This window comes from Amphiura filiformis, chromosome 11, assembly GCF_039555335.1.
Source record: "Amphiura filiformis chromosome 11, Afil_fr2py, whole genome shotgun sequence".
NCBI classification, from domain to species: Eukaryota; Metazoa; Echinodermata; class Ophiuroidea; order Amphilepidida; family Amphiuridae; genus Amphiura; species Amphiura filiformis.
In genome coordinates this window covers 22,070,600-22,090,862 of record NC_092638.1, presented here as the reverse complement: position 1 = coordinate 22,090,862, position 20,263 = coordinate 22,070,600, and the positions used below count along the sequence as shown (strand labels likewise).

The window sequence follows — 20,263 nt, the reverse complement described above, 5'->3', positions numbered from 1 at the left end:
TCAAACACGAATATCTATGCCTGTGATTCCCACCCTAACCCCCTGCCCCACCCACCCACCACAACACTCTTAACTCACCCTGACACCATGTAATATGTTTAATGCCGAAACGGCTATCAGTATACCAACCTAGAGTATTGTAGCTGCTTTATTTGCTGAGTAACAGCCGGCCCTATGTTTTAGCATTTGGGGCCTTGGGGCCCATGTTGTGTGACACATGGGGCTCATATATACATATAACAATATAATGATAAAGATCTATTATTGTACCAAATCTGAGCCCTGTAGCGACTTTATTTGCTGAGAAACGGCCGGCCCTTTGTTTTAACATTTGGGCCTCTGGGGCCCCTAGCCTTAAATTTCTGGGGCCAAAATTGGCAAAATGCATATCTACAAGTTTTGGCCTATACGTGTGCCACACATGAGCCCTAGTGCCCTTGTAGTTTTACAGCTAACCTTGTCAATCTGTTGCCCCTTATGTTGACATTTGGGGCCCTGGGGCCCATAATATATGACACATGGGGCTCATGTATACCTGTGAATATAGAGTACCCCTGGGGCTATCAGTGCACCAACTCAAGGCCCTGAGGCTACTTTATTTATTGAGAAACTGTGTGCTTTGTATTTTTACATTTGGGCCCCTGGGGCCCATGACCTTTGACCTCACGGGGCCAAAATGGGCAAAAGGCACATCTACGGGTAAGGCCATTATGTGTGCCAAATATGAGTCCCTGAGCCCTTGTAGTTTCGGAGATAGCCCTGTCAATATGAAGCGTGAGGAGGAGGAAAAGGAGAAGAAGGAAACGGAGAAGACTAAAGAGCATAAGCAGAATATCTATGCCCTGTTGCACAGGCATAGATAACTAGATGGCACAGTTGTGTTTGACCAAACACAAATATCTATGCCTGTGTTTCCCACCCTAACCCCTTAACCCACCATGACACTCTTAATCCATCATGACACCCCGTAATATGTTTAATGCTAAAATGCTATTAGTATACCGACTAAAAAAATGTAATTAAAAATCACGGAATACCCCTTTAAGCCCAAAACGGAGTGTCCCTTTAAGCGGTTAACCCCCTTGCTTTAGCTTCTTGGGGCCCTCAAGATGTCTATGGGGCAGTTATTGCATTCTGGTTCTAAATCCTTGAAGTGAAAACTCATCATTTTATGGCAGTCAACTTTTAATTAATGGCATTAAGGTTTTAGCAGCTATTTGAAATTGCGAATAGTAGTGAGCTTTGGGAAATATTGCATTGCTCAATTCATCATAGCGTGTAGAAGAATTCAAATCAGAGATATACTTTTGTAGGTCCTGTGGTTCTTGAGTTATGTTGTAAAAGGGCTGAAACAATAACACTATTGTGAAACGTACATAACTCATTAGCAAATATTAAATTAAGCAAGTTTTCGAAGTATATAATTTGTAGAATGCACTTGTGCAAAATATCAAGGTGTTATTTTTCAATAATATATTGATTTAGATAATGACAATAGATTTTTTTGGTTGCTACAACCAACAATACCTCATCTACCCTTAAGGTACACCTTACACTATGGATCAGCCGGTAAACATTTTGGTCTACAATTACTCTATATCATACATCAGCTAATCCCAAGGTGTGGTAGTTATAAGTGTCACTAATCTGAGAAAAAAGTGTGGGTCGTTAGTCCTAAGATTTGCTAGTCCGAATAAAAAATAGGTTTCTCTAAGCAAATATATTTTTGGACTAAAATGAACCATAACCCGGAAAAACAGTGGCATGATCGACGGGAATTATATAAATAAACATTATTTTTCATCAGGTTCGCTGTCACAAATAATAAAGGAGACAAGTAGAAAAAGTGATCCCGCCGGGGAATCGAACCCAGGACCTTAACCACTTGGCCACGGGAGCTTCATGATTAGGCTGGTTGGAATTCGAACCCATAAGCGGTCACTTAAACTTATCTGAACCATGTTATTATTTTTGCGGGCTAGCGAACCATATGTTGGACTAGTAACCTTCAGTACACATTGGTTTGCCTCAAGTTTGGTAGTGATGTAGTGCGTATTTTGGTGGGCTCAGTATTGAATCGTGTGTGTTAAGTTAATTGCACAGAACGCATTACACGCACAAGGGTGGTTAGCGTGGCACAATTGCTAAAAGACATTAACGCCACTACCTAACTTGATGTGAACCAAAGAATAGTGCCTTAATTCTACTTTTATAGATTGTAAGGTATGCTTAGTAGTGCATTGCACTTGTATGCATCAAATGTCAGTGTCACTTGTTGAGGTCCTTATTGTATTTATAATTGGAGCACACATTTACTAGTGCACTATGCATGTAGTTAGTTGATGCACCACAGAAATTACTATGCAAGTATTTAAGTTCTCATAAAATGTTCACCGTCAACATAAAGATTTTTCTTCAAAGTTGAATTGTTGCCATTTCAGTCTGGCAACATGTTGGGAAAGTTTTGAATGAAAGCGACAGATAACAGATGGCAGCTTTTGATTTCCAAATCATCATCTTCTGTCTTTTAAGAATTGTGCCATAAAGCCAGTATCCTCCGTATTACTGCTGCACCTGGACATTGAAATAAAATGATTAATTACATGTTATTATCAGGAGCAATACTAATATCCTAAAATTGTCAAAGTATACTGTTTGTTGTGGTTTGGTTTGGTATTGAGACTGAAGACGAAGTGAAATTCATGTGCCATTTAAATGTGTCGTTTTGTTGTGTTTTGGCGAAAAAATGTAATGGTTATATAAAAGAAAGCACCTTATGGAGGCGTGTACGTATACAAACAGCATGCCACAACATACTGAGGTAGCTGTACACACAGATATAGGTATATGGGTGTTTATATAAATATGGAGGCCAGAGTGTGACATTGGGACCAAATTTTCAAAATGGGTTAATGAGAATTTTGTTTTCATTATTTTACACCCTGAGACCCATATTTCACAAAAAAATAATCCGCTTTAATGAAACATAATCCCTATTTGGACAGCAACACAATAAAGTGAGACATAAGACACAAATTAACACCTGTAACAATGACACCAAATTGTTTATTTGTCTTGGAGCTGTAACAAATGTATAGTTGAGGTATGATAATGATTTGCTGGTTTTTAACAAATGTTATCGACATCTTTACTTTGGAAAAAAAAAGATCCTTAATCCTTTGACAATACTTGTGAAAAATGAGAACTTAATGTCCCAATATTTTGTCAAATTACGACCGATTCCGGACAATTATGTTTCAAAATTACTGTAATGTATACCAAAGTATTATCCTTGCTTTGAAAAGAAGTTTAATAATCAAGGATGCATTCATTAGTGATTGGCAAGATTCAAAAATACTACTACAATGTCATAAATATATCCAATGCTCAATGTTAAAAAACATTAACACCTGTAACGCTGACACTGGTGTCACTGTTACAGAGTGACATCATGAACTACATAAGCTATCTATCTACACTACCTATTATAATAGCAAGTCCAAAACTAAGTAATATTATGTGAGAAATGTGTAACTAAACAATATTATATTAGTTAACATGCTCAATAATGTAAAATACAAACAAAGTGGCCAGAACTTCTACCTGGGGATGATATAAGTTTCCAAATATTTATTCTAGTTTCCAAATATTTATTCTACAGATCGATGTATATTGCACTATTTAACTTTGATTAAATTTCAGAATAGTTGAATACTTCAAAGATTTATTTTCCTCATTGATAAATGTAGTTATTTTGCTCAGTTTGACTATGGTTCCTCTCAGCAAGCCAAGCTATTACATCTTGTGTTATCTTTAATCACACCTGTAACGCTGACACCAAAGTAGTACCGCTGACATTAAAGTACAATGTAGTACCACAGAATGCAAGGAAATGCGTAACCACATCAGGGCGGAATTATTTTCACAAGACTATTTTCTGACTGAGCAACATTATACATAATTTTAACTATTGTATGGTTACTTTCGCATGTAACACTGACACCAAGCCTTAAATTTAGTGAGGGTTGGCTTGATGCGTCAAAGTTGAAAGACATTTAGAGAAGTTAAAATGTTACAGCATCATGTTACTCAAGATATTATTCAAAGTAGAACTGAATCATTCAGGTGGTTAATAAACTTAATTTTGCTGTTTTCTGCAAGTGACATATCTTGTTAAACATTGTAATGTTGATGTAGAAACTTAAATAAAAACAACAGTTTGCTTTATTATACTAATAAAACACCACCAGGGATGCCAACCTTGCAACTCAAGAAACTGTACTCACAGACCCCAAAAACTGTATTTTGCCATACAAAACTGTATTTTTTAAGATCATGTGTAATTTCACTTGTAACTAGCTATAAACATTAAAACCTAACTTGTTTTCATGTTTGTCAGAGTGTTTCTACACTGTAAAAACCCTTTTAAGCCCCTTACAGAAGACAAATTTGATAGTTAATGCAATTTTCAAAGAGGCTCCATTTTGGAGTTATAGCACTTTTAATGTCCACTTTCCTATACTTAACCATGTACAAGGCATTTTTGAAACGGCTGCACTGGCTTTATTTCATGATTAGCGTGGCTGACCTTCCTATATATGATGCACAATTTTATACTAATAATTCATTGATTCAAGTGGATCATTCCAACAGAACCACCCCCACCCCCACTTGGGGGGGGGGGGGGGCACCGGTGTGGCCTACCTCACATCATAGATACATGCTTGAAACGCTGAAGAGCATATTTGAAAAAATATTAATGTGCCACTGCCTGCAACCATTTTTTTTTTTTAATGTGCATGCATCATCTGAAAGTCGGCAGTTAGGAAACCATCTTGTAGGCCTATTCTTTTGCACCAATAAATAGTTGACTAAATACTTGCATATTGCATAATTATGTAGCAGTTAGATAGTTAATAAAAAATATTAATGTGCATGAACCATCTGAAAGTCAAGAAAAAAACTATTTCGGAAACCATATTGTAGGCCTATTAAACATGTTAAATATTTTTAATGTGCATACGTGCATGCATCAACCGAAAGTCGGCAGAGAAACGCTGTAGGAATCCATCTTGTAGGCCTTTTCTTTTGCACCAGTAGAGCTAAATAGTTGACTAAGTACCTTCAGAAGTCATTACATAGGTAGCAGTTAGATAATAAAAGATATTAATGTGCATGAACCATTTGAAAGTCAAATTTTATTTCGGAAACCATATTGTAGGCCTATTAAACATGTTAAATATTTTTAATGTGCATGCATCATCCGAAAGTCGGCAGAAAAACGCTGTAGGAATCCATCTTGTAGGCCTATTCTTTTGCACCAGTAGAGCTAAATAGTTGACTAAGTACCTTCAGAAGACATTACATAGGTAGGCCTAGTAGTTAGATAGATAATAAAAAATATTAATGTGTATGAACCATCTGAAAGTCAAGAGAAAATTATTTGGAAACCATCTCGTAGGCTTACTAAACATGTTAAATATTTTTAATGTGCATGCATCGTCCAAAAAGTCGGCAGAATGCGTGATTAACGGACAGTGGAGTCGGAACAAAGCGCGATTTTGTTTCAACTTTTATACATCGCTAGGGCAGGCTTCAAATTATCAGTTATTTTAACTCTGGTAAGTGAAATTGACATTGAAAAAGACCACAAAGTTTTTTTTGATAGGCTAAACGAAAATCGTATTTTTTGAGGGGAAAACGTAAAATCGTATTTTAATCAAAAAATCGTACAAAATATACGGCAAAATCGTACTAGTTGGCATCCCTGCACCACATTTGGGTTATCTATAATAACTTGTATGAAATATTTCAACACTTGTTTCAAAATAATCATTAACATGGAAAGATAAAATCCACCTAAAACTATACTTATACCTTCTGCAGGTATTGTAATTTTGGCTTCAAAGGAAAAAAACCCAAATTTTGCCCAACCGACCCTACTTGAAGTTGAAAGGTCCGCCTACCCATAAAAGTAAAACAGGGTGGTTTTTTTTCGTCGCATTATATATCATATTTGTCTAATTAATTAGATAGCTATCCATGTAGCACAATATTGTGCAGTTGTTTACTACAAAAGTGCAACTTTCCACCATGGTGAACACTGAACAGGTATGCAAAGAAAACTAATGGATTTGGAAAGTTGAATTGTCATGAAGCTAAAGGGGGGGGGGGGCCAAAATGTTAGAAGTTCAAATTGGTTAAAAGAAAAGCAAATATTCTTATTTGAACATAAACATGATAAGTAATAAATATAATAAATAAATAATATCAATTATTATCAATGCTTTGTAAAACAAAGTGCAGTTTCTATGCACGCAAAACAATTTACCCATCCTATCGCCATGTTTTGACAACAAACACACCCCTCTGCTATCAAATGGTCGAGTCCAAAAACGATATGGGGTCAAGGTTACGGCGTGATAAATAAACTCTGTATTTGTTGAAACTTGGGCATTTGGCCAACAGTAAGACAGAAATACATTACCCATTTCATTCAATATTAATAAAAATAGAACAAGAAAGCATTGATATACACATATACAAATATTTATGTACAAAAACCACTGTAAAATAGCTCATATCGAACACGCCGTAACTATGAGATTTGTGTTATGCCAATTTCAGTTACGGATGAAGTTTTCTGTTACCAACTAGTCCGTATTCGCCGATGATCTTTCGTACTAAAATGGTGTTTCACAGAAATATTCTGCAAGTCGAATCTCATGAGTTATTCGATCATTATAAAAACAATTATGGAGGGAAATTTCCAAGATTTTTGTCAAGGGATAGCCCGAGAAAAATTCAGAATGGCCACACCGTAACACTGACACCAAGTCCGTGTGTTGGAATGTGACATCTTTCTGCGATTTTTCTCGAGTAATTCTTACTTCAATGCACTACAACGCTTTTGTTTAAAGTCTTGAAACTAATTAAATTCAAATTTATCACTAGAAACGTCACAAAACAATAAACACACGTTAAATGTTGTACACCCCCGTAACACAAACACACCCGTAACGCTTTAGAAACGAAGGCAATAAGCGCGGGGAAAAAAAAAATTGTCTCCACGTGGGTATTTTTGCACACGGTCGTAAGAGGTCATCATCCGGGCCTGTGTATCATGTGACTTTCATTCATAAAGAAACAATGTTTACGTTTCTACATCGCAAGAAAATCTCACTCCATGAACGAAAGTGAGTGACACCAAAGTTATTAAAATCTCAATTTATCATTGAATATTTATTTGATTTGGATTACAGGCACATTCCATATGTTTTTTAAGTTAAGGTACTGTCATATTTGTTTCAAAACTCAACTTTCACAATACAGAAAGCTTACATTTTAAACTGGTGACCGATTGAAAAACTCTTTCACACCCGTAACATTGCTGACACGAAATGTTACGGAGTGGTGTGAAAATCGGCAAAACAAAAACACAAACTTCGCAACATTTGATAAAATCTTGTTGACAATCATAAAAAATGGACCTCTGTTCATGTTTCCATAGCAAACAAGGTAAGGATTTAATTATTATATGGGGGAAATGTGGAATTTAAAAATGTCTCTTTTCATGTCACACTGTTTTCACAAAAAAACATGATGACTCCATTACTTTTCGCCCGTAAAATTCTACTATGTCAACAGAAGTAAAAAAAAAAAAGTCTTGATTTATTGTATAAATATATATTAGTTAAATGCAATGAAAAAAAAATTAGCAGGCTTTTACATTTTTTCTACAATCTTGAGAAATGCAAAACAAGGCCCATGTTTTACTACTGGCCTCCATATTTATATAAACACCCATATACTGAATGACTATTGCGGACATAATAACTGTTAATGTCGGTGAGCAGGGCCCATACCTAATTACCAGTGGGCAGTTTGGCTGGGGGATCCTTCATTCAATACATTGTGGCTGCAGCTAGGCTGGAGAAGGCTGTACACTAGTAAATAAGCATGGGCCTTAAGGCTGAAGCGAAAGGCATACAAATATGGTAACCAGATACTTACTTACCTTGTGAACAAGAAGAGTAGATTTGAAACTGGTTGAAAAGTTGTAGAGATGTAGAGATGCTCTGATGTAATTGAGTTGTCATGAAGTTGGTACTGTCTGCGATTGATAGAGATGTAGTTTATACTGGCTACAGATGTAATTGGGGAGACATGGTACTGCAAGTAGTGCTTCTGCAATGCTCTTGTCCACCTTAGTGTGTACTGACAATGAGGAGTTAGGATTGATGCTTTCTTAGCATACTAATGACAGCTGTGTCATCGTGAATTAACTTTTTTTGATTGTTTATGGTGATACTTCTTAATGGTCTTGAATAATATAGTTAGTTTCCTATTTTTCAGTGAAATTTTAAGATGATTTCCCATGCAGGACTACCTGTAGAAAAAAAAACACCCAAAAACATGGAAATAGGAAAATTGAGACATTAGAAATTTAGTCCCATCAATATTTATATCCTACATATAACAGGATTGAAATAGTTTTGGTGAGCAAATCCAATGTATTTTGTTTGACCATTTTAAATATAAAAACAGGGAAACGCCATTTTAACATGGAACCATGGATGGATCCAAAAGGATACAACTCGGTCCTCGGTCACATTAGCAATGGACAAAGTAAAAACAGGGAAAATGTGAAACAACATCCAATTGGGGTAATACATGTATGTAAAATACAAATGGTATAAATAAAGTTAAAAAAGTTTTGAAAAGACAAGAGTAATGACCTTTCTTTTTCAAGAGATTAAAAACAGAGCCAGCTCTCAGTATACTTGTAGAGTCCAGCTGTAATTATTAAATGAGAAAATTCATGTGCATGGGGTGAAGCCTTGGGATTTCTTTATAGAACTCATACCATCCCTCTTGTGTGTCAACTTTATTTGTCTCAATATTTGAGTGTAAACTGCCAAGTCACGATTCCTCCGACATACCTTTAGCTAAAGCGAAAAAGGCATACAAATATGATAACCAGATGCTTACTTACCTTGTGAACAAGAAGAGTAGATTTGAAACTGGTTGAAAAGTTGTGAAGATGGTACTAGAAAGTTTAATTTGGTCAGTCGGCAATTTGCAGAGATGTAGTTGATACTGGTCAGATGTAACTGGGTTGGCATGAAGTTGGTACTGCAAGAACATGCAGTGCACCTGCAATGCTGTAGTTCATCTTAATGTATAGTGACATTGAAGATTCAGGATCAATGCTGTGACACTGTATTTTCTTGAGTTTGGACATTTTGACTGCTGATGGTGACGTTGTGTTGTGTGCAACATATTAGTTGAAATTTTGTTTATAAAATACTAAATATAGAAATAGGCTTGGCATTCTGTTCACATTCTGTCATCTGTTCACATTCTGTCATCTGTTCACATTCTGTCATCTGTTCACATTCTGCCATCTGTTCACATTCTGTCATCTGTCCGTTCACATTCTGTCAATGATCTGTTCACATCATCTGTTCACATACTGTCGTCTGTTCACATTCTGTCGTCTGTTCACATTCTGTCATCTGTTCACATTCTGTCATCTGTTCACATTCTGCCAACTGTTCACATTCTGTCATCTGTTCACATTTTGTCATCTGTCCGTTCAGATAATGTCATCTGTTCACATTCTGTCATCTGTTCACATTCTGTCATCTGTTCACATTCTGCCAACTGTTCACATTCTGTCATCTGTCCGTTCACATTATGTCATCTGTTCACATTCTGTCATCTGTTCACATTCTGTCATCTGTTCACATTCTGTCATCTGTTCACATTCTGTCATCTGTTCACATTCTGTCATCTGTTCACATTCTGTCATCTGTTCACATACTGTCATCTGTTCACATTGTGTCATCTGTGCACATTCTGTCATCTGTTCACATTCTGTTATCTGTTCACATTCTGTCATCTGTTCACATTCTGTCATCTGTTCACATTCTGTCATCTGTTCACATTCTGTCATTTGTTCACATTCTGTCATCTGTTCACATTCTGCCATCTGTTCACATTCTGTCATCTGTCCGCTCACATTCTGTCATCTGTTCACATTTTGCCATCTGTTCACATTCTGTCATCTGTTCACATTCTGCCATCTGTTCACATTCTGTCATCTGTCCGTTCACATTCTGTCATCTGTTCACATTCTGCCATCTGTTCACATTTTGTCATCTGTTCACATTTTGTCATCTGTTCACATTCTGTCATCTGTTCACATTCTGTCATCTGCTCACATTCTGTCTTCTGTTCACATTTTGTCATCTGTTCACATTCTGTCTTCTGTTCACATTCTGTCATCTGTTCACATTCTGTCATCTGTTCACATTCTGTCATCTGTCCGTTCACATTCTGTCATCTGTTCACATTCTGACATCTGTTCACATTATGTGGTTTGTTCACATTCTGTCATCTGTTCACATTCTGTAAAGAAATTAAGTTTGATCTTGTCAACATTCAACATTATATATGGAGAAATATGCTGAACATTCTGCTATCATTCTGTTGATGTACTGTAAATAAATGAGCTTGACATTCAGTTAAAATTCTATTCACATTGTGTATCAACAGGATTGACATTCTGTAGGTATAAAGGCAATTACAATATGTTAATAGTTTGGATAAAATATGCTTGCCATTCTGTAATAATCGTCCACATTCTGTACAGATAGGTTTGACATTATGCACAGTAATAAGAATTGGCATTCGAGATTCTGCATAGAAATATGTTTGACATTCTGTTAACATTTTAGAAATATGTTTAACAGTCGGCATAGAAATGGGGTTTACATTCTATAAAACATTTTACAGAAAATTAGGCTTAACATTCTGCTGACATTCTGAGGACAATAAACATAGAAATAGGTCTGATATTTTGTCAACATTGTGTTCACATTTTGCATAGAAAAAGGCTGACATTCTGTGTACAAAAATTCACTTGATCTTTCTTTATGAAACTGATTGGGCATGTGATTTAGCATGTTACTAACTGTAATTTAGTTCAGTCAGCTTGTAATTTCTGGTCAGAACTGAGGATGACATACAACTCGGAAGACTGTATGTTAGGTATGTTTGCCATAAACACTTGTTTCACTGTTACATTGATTGTGGAAGAGGTTCCTATGATTTCATACAAAGAGCAACTGGTTCATGGTAGCTGAAATGTGATGCTAACACTGATGCATTATATTCTACAGGCATTGGCTTAATGTACACATGATCCAGCAGAGTTCCTTTAGCAGTGGTAGGAGAGGTTATCAATTGGTGATATGTCTGTAATGCATTAATTGGTGGTTTCTTCAGTAGATCATGATTGAAATCGCCCAAAATAACAACATAATCAACATCTAGCATCTCTATCTGGGTGCACAAGTTGTTTAGCACATCGGAAAGAACTGTAATGCTGGTACTGACTGGCTTGTAGACTGTCATGATAACAATAGATGGGTTGGCATTGGTTCTTATAGCAAGAATATCACATTCATCTACTTCAAGTGGTAGTGCAGTAAATGAAACACTCTCATGAATATACATTGCAGTACCTCTGCCTTTAGCATGTTCAGGTTGTTTTCTCATGGCAACAAGTTGATATGCAGGTATTTCATAGTTACCCATGTTGTGATCAGTACTCAACCATGTTTCTGATAGGGCTATGATATGAGCTTTCCTGATTTCAAAGTCACATTTGATATCATCAATGTGTTTGGGAAGACTTTGTACATTGTGATGAACTATTATAAATTGTTCTCTGTGATTGGTGTGCAGAATCGGGTTAGCAACTGAAAGGTCACATGGTAACATATTTGATAAGTGCTGCTGAAGTGTTTCATTACAGAAAATTCTCTTTGGATCATAGTCTGAGAGATATAGACCAGTGAGGTGTGTGACACGACTAATTGCAACATATGCCATGCATGCTTTTATTCCTTTCAACGAAATAACTGCTTGATCTGTTGACTGTCCTTGTACCTTGTGCATAGTGATTGCCCAGGCTAGTTTCAGTGGATATTGCTTCCGTATTCTAGTTTGATGGCCATATTCATCATGTATTTCAATGCTTTCTTTATGCGGTTTTATGACAACACAGCTAGCATATTCATTTGGTAGAGGGCTTTTTTGTCTTGCATTTGCACCACACTTTGCATTATCAAATTGTACATAGATAGCACTTGGTTGATTGTTTGCATCATCAGGTAGGATCGATTTGACTGTGCCAGTGACTCCATTGCAAAGACCGTCAGGTACATCTAGATTTGTTGTAAGCATTACTCTAGCTTCCACTGCTAAGCATAGTTGAGATTGCAGCACTGTTTTACCAATTTCTTCAGACTTGTATGGTATTTTCCTGGTTTGACTTTGTCCTGCACGTTCTTTGATATCAAGAGCAAGGATGGTGGTTTTTTTTGACTTGGAAGAGATTCTAGCATTGTTTGGTTATGTTTGTCAACATCTTTATTGAATGCATAGATATGAAGTGCTTCCTTTGGTGGAGTCAAATTTGTTTCAGATTCAAGTGTTCGTGACAAAAGCTTCCTATTATCATCTGGATTTATAGCATCACCTTTTTTTTTTTCACGTAAGCGATTAAGTAGTTGTGCAAATTCAAGATCATCTTCTTCACGCATGATTTGAGTGAGTTCACAGACTTGGAAATTGTCAGTCCACATGTCATTCAATGGATTATCATCAGGTACACATAATGAAGTGGAATTGATGGGTGGTATTTGATAGAAATCTCCGACAGCTAATACTGAAATATTGCCAAAGAATGCACGATCTGAAGCTCGCTTAATTTGCTGTAGTCTACCGTGAATGTATTGTAACTGCTTTTTGCTAACCATTGAGATCTCATCTATGATCAGTAACTGCAAGTGTTGCAACTTTGTACGCATAGTATTGAGTGACTCTTCTCTAAGTGGTTTGTAATCTTTAGTAGCATGGATACTGATATTCAGAGCAGAACAAATTGTTTGTCCTTCAACATTGAAAGCAGCTGTGCCAAGGTGTGCAACAACCAGTACTGTCTTTTCTTGTTGTGTTTCACGTAAGGTGTCAAAGATTTTCTCTGCATGATATCTGATACATCTTGTTACATGAGATTTGCCTGTGCCAGCTCCACCAGTGAGAAATATTCTGAAAGGTTCTGGGTTTTCACCATTCATTTTTTTTCATACACCATTGGTGGACATACTTGAAAAGCTGTAACTGTTTATCATTGAGAGCTCTGATCATTGATGCAACTTGGTCATCTGAGGGAACTGATCTTATTGTTTCAACTGGTGATCGATATAGGTTATCATTGCATTTGTTGGATGGATTTGCTTGCAATTCAGGAATTTCAATTTCATTGAAATCATCATCAGATTCATTGTTTAACATGATTTTGTCTTCAAGATCATCAAGACGTTGCTGTTCAGCTTGTGGTGCTAATGCAGCCCATGCATCTTCAAGATTATCATTTGCATTTTGCAATTCATTCCATGCAGTATCTATTTTGTCATTGATAGGTTCATATTTCTTCATGTTGTCTTTGATGACTTGTTTGACAGATTTCACACCTTCAGGTGTTCTAACACAACCAGTGTGATAGTACAATGCAAAGCTTTCAAAATCTTCTGGCTTGAGCTCAATGTTACGATGTGGCAAGTACATGCGTATGATGTTCATATAGTACTTTTCAGGATCTTTTTCAAGCTTTATCTTTGGATAGCGTACTATTGCAGGTTTGCCTACACGTTCTATTGCAATTCCAAGATCTCTGCCTAGATACTCAAGATCATACTTTCTGCTTGTATTTCTTGAACTTTCTTCCTCTTCATCCGATTCATCATTACTAGCTCTGTTTCCAGTTTTTGATGATGCAAAGCGAAACTTGGATGCAAATGTTGCCAAGCACATGTCATTGAAATTGGGCATGTCAGGTCTGCCATAATACTTTTCAAGCAAATTTGTCATCCATACTGGCTCTGTGGGGTCTTTATTTTGCATCAGAAATAGTGGCAGTGATATTCTTTGACCATCTGGATCTGTCTGTACAAAAATGACTTCTCTTGTACAATCTTTCAAGTGCATGCTACATACTCTGTATATACTTTCCATAACACTTAACTCTCGACTGTGTAGATATACATTTCCAATTTTTCTCAGCTCTGTAATAGCATCACTATTGTCTTGTCTGGCTTCTTTCTGTGCATTTTTCAACAGATCACCTACTTGACGCTCAGATTTGGTTAAATACTTACATGATATATTTGATACAACTATAAGCATCAAGTACAAGTTGAATGTCCATATTGCCATTCCAAGCACGTATCAGGTGAGGATTGTAGTTATTGATCAAAACTGCTGCAGGTTTTCTTTTCAGATAGATGGTAGATCGTGATGCGAGTGTTACAAGTGCCATTTCTAGTTCTGCTTGAGAAACATTTGCAGCATCAAAGATTTCAGTAACAGATGTCTTTTCTGTGATTTCTATATCTGGGTCAGTCAGAGTATCATGTATTTTCTGGATCAATTCTTTAGCTTCAATTGTTGCATCTGCCTCTCCTTGATCATCATGTACATGTAATTCATCAGGAGTGTCATCATTACTTTCATCTTCATCATCATCTTCATCATCATATGTATCTAGGTTTCTAGCTATGAAAGTTTGTTCTGAAGGTGGTTTTGGAAAGTTGAATCTACATGTTTTGCCTGTTTTGCGACAAGACTTGGTATGATTCTTGCTATGCATTTGGCATGATTTGACAATTTCATGGAGTTCTGGATCATCATTTTCAGATGGTAGTTCACATGATACATATTTGTCAACAAATTCAACAATGTCACAATCTGATACATCATATACATCAGGAGCATCTTCTACCCAAACTAGCATATGAATATGTGGCCAACCTCTCTGCTGGAATTCTGTACGATAAAAATAGTCAACAACTTTGCCAATAGGTTCAGCAGGTGATTTAAGGATATCTTTGATGTACTTTTTTACTCTGTGCTCAAACATTCTAGCAGGGGTTACTGTGTTTGAATAGATGTGTTCACAATGTGTATTCCAATCCATATCTTTGTGCTCTTCTGGTGTAAGAGGTTGTTTGCCTTGCTGTTCAAGAATTGCATTGTCAATTTCAATCCATCTACGGTCAGCAGCACTAAAGGTTAGAAACCATGTGGGAATGCCAATTTGTCGAATCATTGCAAATAAATCTTTGAGAGTTGCATCCCAATAAGATGGTGTTCCTCTTATTTGTCTCAAATATCGAAATGCTGAATCTCTTTCAATCATTTGTTTGACTTGATCTTTGTCTGCAAGCATGTCAGGTGTGATCGCTTTTCCGTCAGGAGTTTTGGTATGGCCTTGTCTCATAGCAATTGAAATCTGAGATGTTATCATGTTCAATTCTGTGGCATATTGAGCAAAGAAAATATACTGTGGATCACTAGCAAAGCGAGTATCTGACGAAAAAGATGTGCATTGAAATATCTGCTTGGAGAAACCTTTGGATTTCTTTGTTCTTTGTATGTATTCTTGCCATCAGGAAATTGAACTGGGAATGCTTCTGCTTCTACATTGAGAACACTGATAGGTCTGTTGCCTTCTGCAGGTGCAAGACTAAGTATGGAATCATCAAGGTGATCTGCCACATATTGTGTAAAGTCAACTGGCTGCAAACATGATATGAGTGGAACCGATGTGTGAGTGATATCATCATCATTGTCACGGTCATTCTGATTTGTTTCACTGTTTTCCTCATTGACATTGGCATCATCATTTTCACTGTCATTATGATCTGTTTCACAGTTTTCCTCATTGACATTGACATCGTCATCATTGTGATCATCATTTTCACTATCATTATGATTTGTTCCGCACTTTTCCTCATTGACATCTTCATGATCATTTTCACTGTTATTCTGATTAGTTTCACAGACTTCCTCATTTGCATTTTCAGATTGATCTTGATGTCTTGTATTATCAATCTCGGGTTCATGGGTTTCTGTGGATGCAGTTTCGGTTAAATCTTCATCTTTATTTTCATCATTTCTATTATGCACTGATTCAGAAATGTCATCTTCAAGTTCAGAGTCACTTATATCCATATCAAAAGGTTCTTCAATTTCAGAGTCACTGATTTCCATATCAACAGGTTCTTCAAGTTCATTTGTTATGATAGATGCAGTCGTACTAATAGTATCATTGATCTCATCATGGATATTTTCTGTTGCTATTTCTGAAGGTTCTTGTTGATCTGTGAGGTCTGCAATCTGATTTGGTTCCAAGTTAATAATATTGTCATTTTCTGATTCCAAGCTTTCAGTATGTTCAGTAGCTATGATTGGATCATTGTCAATTGCATCCAATTGATTAGCATCTATATCAATGTCTTCAAACACTGGATTTATTTGCTTCAGTACATTGAGAGCTGTTCTGATCTTACTGGGACAAACTTGCTTGTACATAACGTGACCTTTGTATTGCAATTTACGTTTCAGTTTGACTCGAACGATACTGTCATCATTGGGAAGACGTGGCAATGCTTTTGCTGTACTATCTACATCAGATTTCACACAAACAACCTGACCATGGATACCTTTCTGACAACCTTTGTATAAAGGAACTAATTTCATGAAAGGAATCACAGGTGCAATCAAGTGTCTTTCAAGGATGTTAAGTTCTGACAATTCTGCAGGTTGTGGACACAGTTCCAGGTTATTTGCTTGTGACAATCGTGGCACTATATTCTGTTTGATGTTGTTGTGACATGTTTTACAAATCCATGCATCAGTTGGGAGTGTTTCATAATTAGCATTGGATGGCATTGCTGATAACAAGCTAGTTTTGCTGTACTTTGCTTTGTTGAACAGTACAACTTGATTTCTGAACAATGAACGATTGCATATAAGACATGTGTAGATTGGCTTTTCATTTTTGATTTCAGTCTTAAATTTCAGAACAACCTTTGCAATGTCACTTCTAGAAGATTTGTGAGAGGTTTTAGTTTGTTGGATTTGTCTAGCTCTTCTTTCAGGTTCTTGATAGGCTTCTCTCCTTTGGTTCAAAATTGCATCTCTATGTATCAAGTAGTATATGCTCCTTTTAATCAACATCAAAGCTTTGTTTCTAATGTAATTCATCCTTTTCTTTTCTAGTATTGTATCATTGTTTTTTGTGTAGTTCGCTTTTCTGGTTTTCAATATGGATGATCTGTTTGATTTGTAATAGCCTTTTTTGCTGTTCAGTATCAATGACTTGTTTGTTTTGTACCTGTCTTTTCTATTTTTCAGTACAGATGGTCTGTTTGAGCTATAGTGGTCTTTTCTATTTTTCAGTACAGATGGTCTGTTTGAGCTGTAGTGGTCGTTTCTATTTTTCAATACAGATGGTCTGTTTGAGCTATAGTGGTCTTTTCTATTTTTCAGTACAGATGGTCTGTTTGATTTGTAGTAGTCTTTCTTGCTGTTCAGTATCAATGACTTGTTTGCTTTGTAGCTGCCTTTTCTATTTTTCAGTACAGATGGTCTGTTTGATTTGTAGTAGTCTTTCTTGCTGTTCAGTATCAATGACTTGTTTGCTTTGTAGCTGCCTTTTCTATTTTTCAGTACAGATGGTCTGTTTGATTTGTAGTAGTCTTTTTTGCTGTTCATTATGAATGACTTGTTTGCCACGTAGTGTGCTCTTCTCTTTTCTAGTATTATCTCTCTGTGTTTAGCATAGTATCTTTTACTCTTGGCTTGACGTTTTGCTTTCTTAGTATCATATTCTGTCCAAAACGAGCAACCTGGCTGATCATTATCACTGGAATTATTTAATGTATTTGTGGACTTCCACTGCATGCCTGTAGTAAGGCTCATAATTTCTGATACACTTTGATCGGACTTGTCTTGATCTATACATGGATTAAAAATTACACTTGATACTGACCTTTCAATACTAGGTATAGTATGTAATGAACTTGTCTCATCTCTGTGTGCATCTCTTATAGCATGTGTAGAAGGTAGATCTGTCGATTCAATTACAGAAAGAACATTCATTGACGTTTGATTTGCAGATTCATTGCATTCATTGTTTGATTGGCATTCTGTATCACTTTCCTGATTCAAGGGTATGGGAAGAACTACTTCACATTCATTCTTTGCTTGAGATTCTGTAAAGCATTCTGTAGGAATTTCTGTATCACGCACCTGACCCGAAGGTACAGGAGGTATCACTTCACATTCTTTCTTTGCTTGAGATTCTGTATGAAATTCTGTATGCAATTCTGTATCTTCCTCCTGAACCGAAGTTACAGGAGGTTATAGAGGAAAGTGGTGAAGAACCACAAGCAAGTTAGGAAAAGGAATGTGGTGAAAGAACACCAAGTAAGTTAAAAAAAGAAAGTGATGAAAGAAAACCAGGCAAGTTAGGAAAAGAAAGTGATGAAATAATACCAGAGACATGCAAGTTAGGAAAAGAAAGTGGTGAAAGAACACCAGGTAAGTTAGGAAAAGAAAGTGGTGAAAGAACACCAGTGACATGCAGAACATTGGGTAAGTTAAATAGTTATTTTAAGAGTGGATCAATGAATAAATTATGTATGGGGATGAAGGGTATTATAACACAGTGATGGTAGATTATTAAGATGACAAATAAGACGATCAGTCATAAGAAATGGGATTCAAACCCAGATAGAACAATGAGAACAAAATTGAGTACATGGGTAGTTGGATGTGAAATGGATTGGTTGGTTACCAGGTGGGTGCATCATTAAGGCAGTGTGAAATGTTTATTTGACATTGTCAAATGTTTGAGCACATGTGGATAGGCGAGTGAATTTAACAGATTACAAGTGGAAGAAGGTTAACCAGAGGGTAAAATGGAATAAGGTGGTAAGATAGTGTTAGATGAGTGGATGATATAGGTATACATACCATTAATGTTGGTTTACAATAAGCAAAGTAGAATTCATAATGTCCCGATTTCATCAACAATCAAGGATACGTCAGATATTGTTTGGTAAGTAGCGATGATAACCAGAAACCAGGGTTGATCACATACAAAACATCAGATTGATATGAAAAAAAAAAACCACCAGAAATAAGAAAGTATATTAGTACCTTAATATGTGAGGATTACTGCATATTACTTTTTGTTTAATATATTCATATAGTGCAGGGCAGGCCTACATGTGGTACCAGAATCTTACACAACGCACATGTACAGTTGGTCTAGCAGAGTTTGCCGTGATCAATGGTTTGTAGAAAAACCAAAACAACACACAATACCGGTACTTTAATAGAACCATAGACCATTGTGTAACTTTAGAAACAATTTTTTCGAGAAGAGAGTGAGAGAGAAAATCAGTCTGATGCCTTGAACCAAGACTAATAAAAACAAAGAGGATTGGTGCATTTACAAATTTACTCTCTACTGGACTAAAAGTGATACTTACCTTTGCGTTTCTTCTCCTCACGCTTCCTTCTTCTTTCATCTCTTTTCTTTCTGTCTTTCGAAGGCATACTGAAAACTTGAGAAATGATACAATATAAATTTGAAATGTGTTGTATTTGTAACAAGTCATGGTCAATACCCTCAGTACGCCAGTGGCCATCCTCTAATGTTATGTATAGTGAAGCTAAGAATTCTCCGCGTTGCGGAAATTCCGCAAAAATCACGGAATTCGGAAATAAAGCGGAAAACGCATTTCTGAGAAAAAAATTTTTTTAATCAGCAAAAATGACCTAGAAAAAGGAAAAAAATAGAATTGAAAATAAATAAATAAAATATTTAATGAAATGGGTCTTCAAAATGTATCAAAATAAAGTAAAATCCGTCGTAGATTTACCGTACTGACTTTATCGCAGGCTTTTTAATCAGTTTATCCTTGGATTGTTTGCAAACAATTACAGTAAAGGTAAGATTCTTGTGAAATTTTATTATGTCAGAAATGTGCTAAAATTACAAAGCGGAGAAAAGCGGAACTTAGCATTTGTAAAGCAGAAAATTCTTGGCTTTAATGTATCTCTAGTCATGCTACAAATGTAAAGGTCGATCGATAGATGTACATTTTAAATCAGCATAATTTAGGAATACACTTTTGGCTTTGAAATAAATTTTTACGGTAAAAAAAACCTGATAATTTTATTTTTTTACTTATGTCAGATAAAAACATGGCACTTGGATATACCTGAATTTCGGAATTGAAAAATGGTGCAATCAAAACTATGATATATTATAACCCTATATGATGTGCTTTTAGTTGAGAAATATATTTCATTAGCAAATTATTTACTTGAAGGA

At 36.1% G+C, this 20,263-nt stretch overlaps 2 protein-coding genes and 1 long non-coding RNA gene across 3 annotated transcripts in view; 1 reads left to right on the top strand and 2 right to left on the bottom strand.

Annotated features, from left to right (window-relative positions):
- Nucleotides 1-20,263, bottom strand: part of LOC140164557 (uncharacterized) — a 335,764-nt gene that overhangs the window by 118,415 nt on the left and 197,086 nt on the right. The window lies entirely within an intron of this gene.
- LOC140164551 (probable RNA-binding protein 19) overlaps nucleotides 1-20,263 on the top strand; it is an 86,044-nt gene that overhangs the window by 13,723 nt on the left and 52,058 nt on the right.
- LOC140164552 (uncharacterized) lies at nucleotides 1,422-19,395 on the bottom strand. Its single transcript, XR_011860539.1, has 5 exons — nucleotides 18,895-19,395; nucleotides 17,909-17,987; nucleotides 8,996-10,413; nucleotides 8,018-8,389; nucleotides 1,422-2,574 (listed from the first exon to the last, which is right to left on the bottom strand). It is a non-coding gene; the product is annotated as an uncharacterized lncRNA (long non-coding RNA).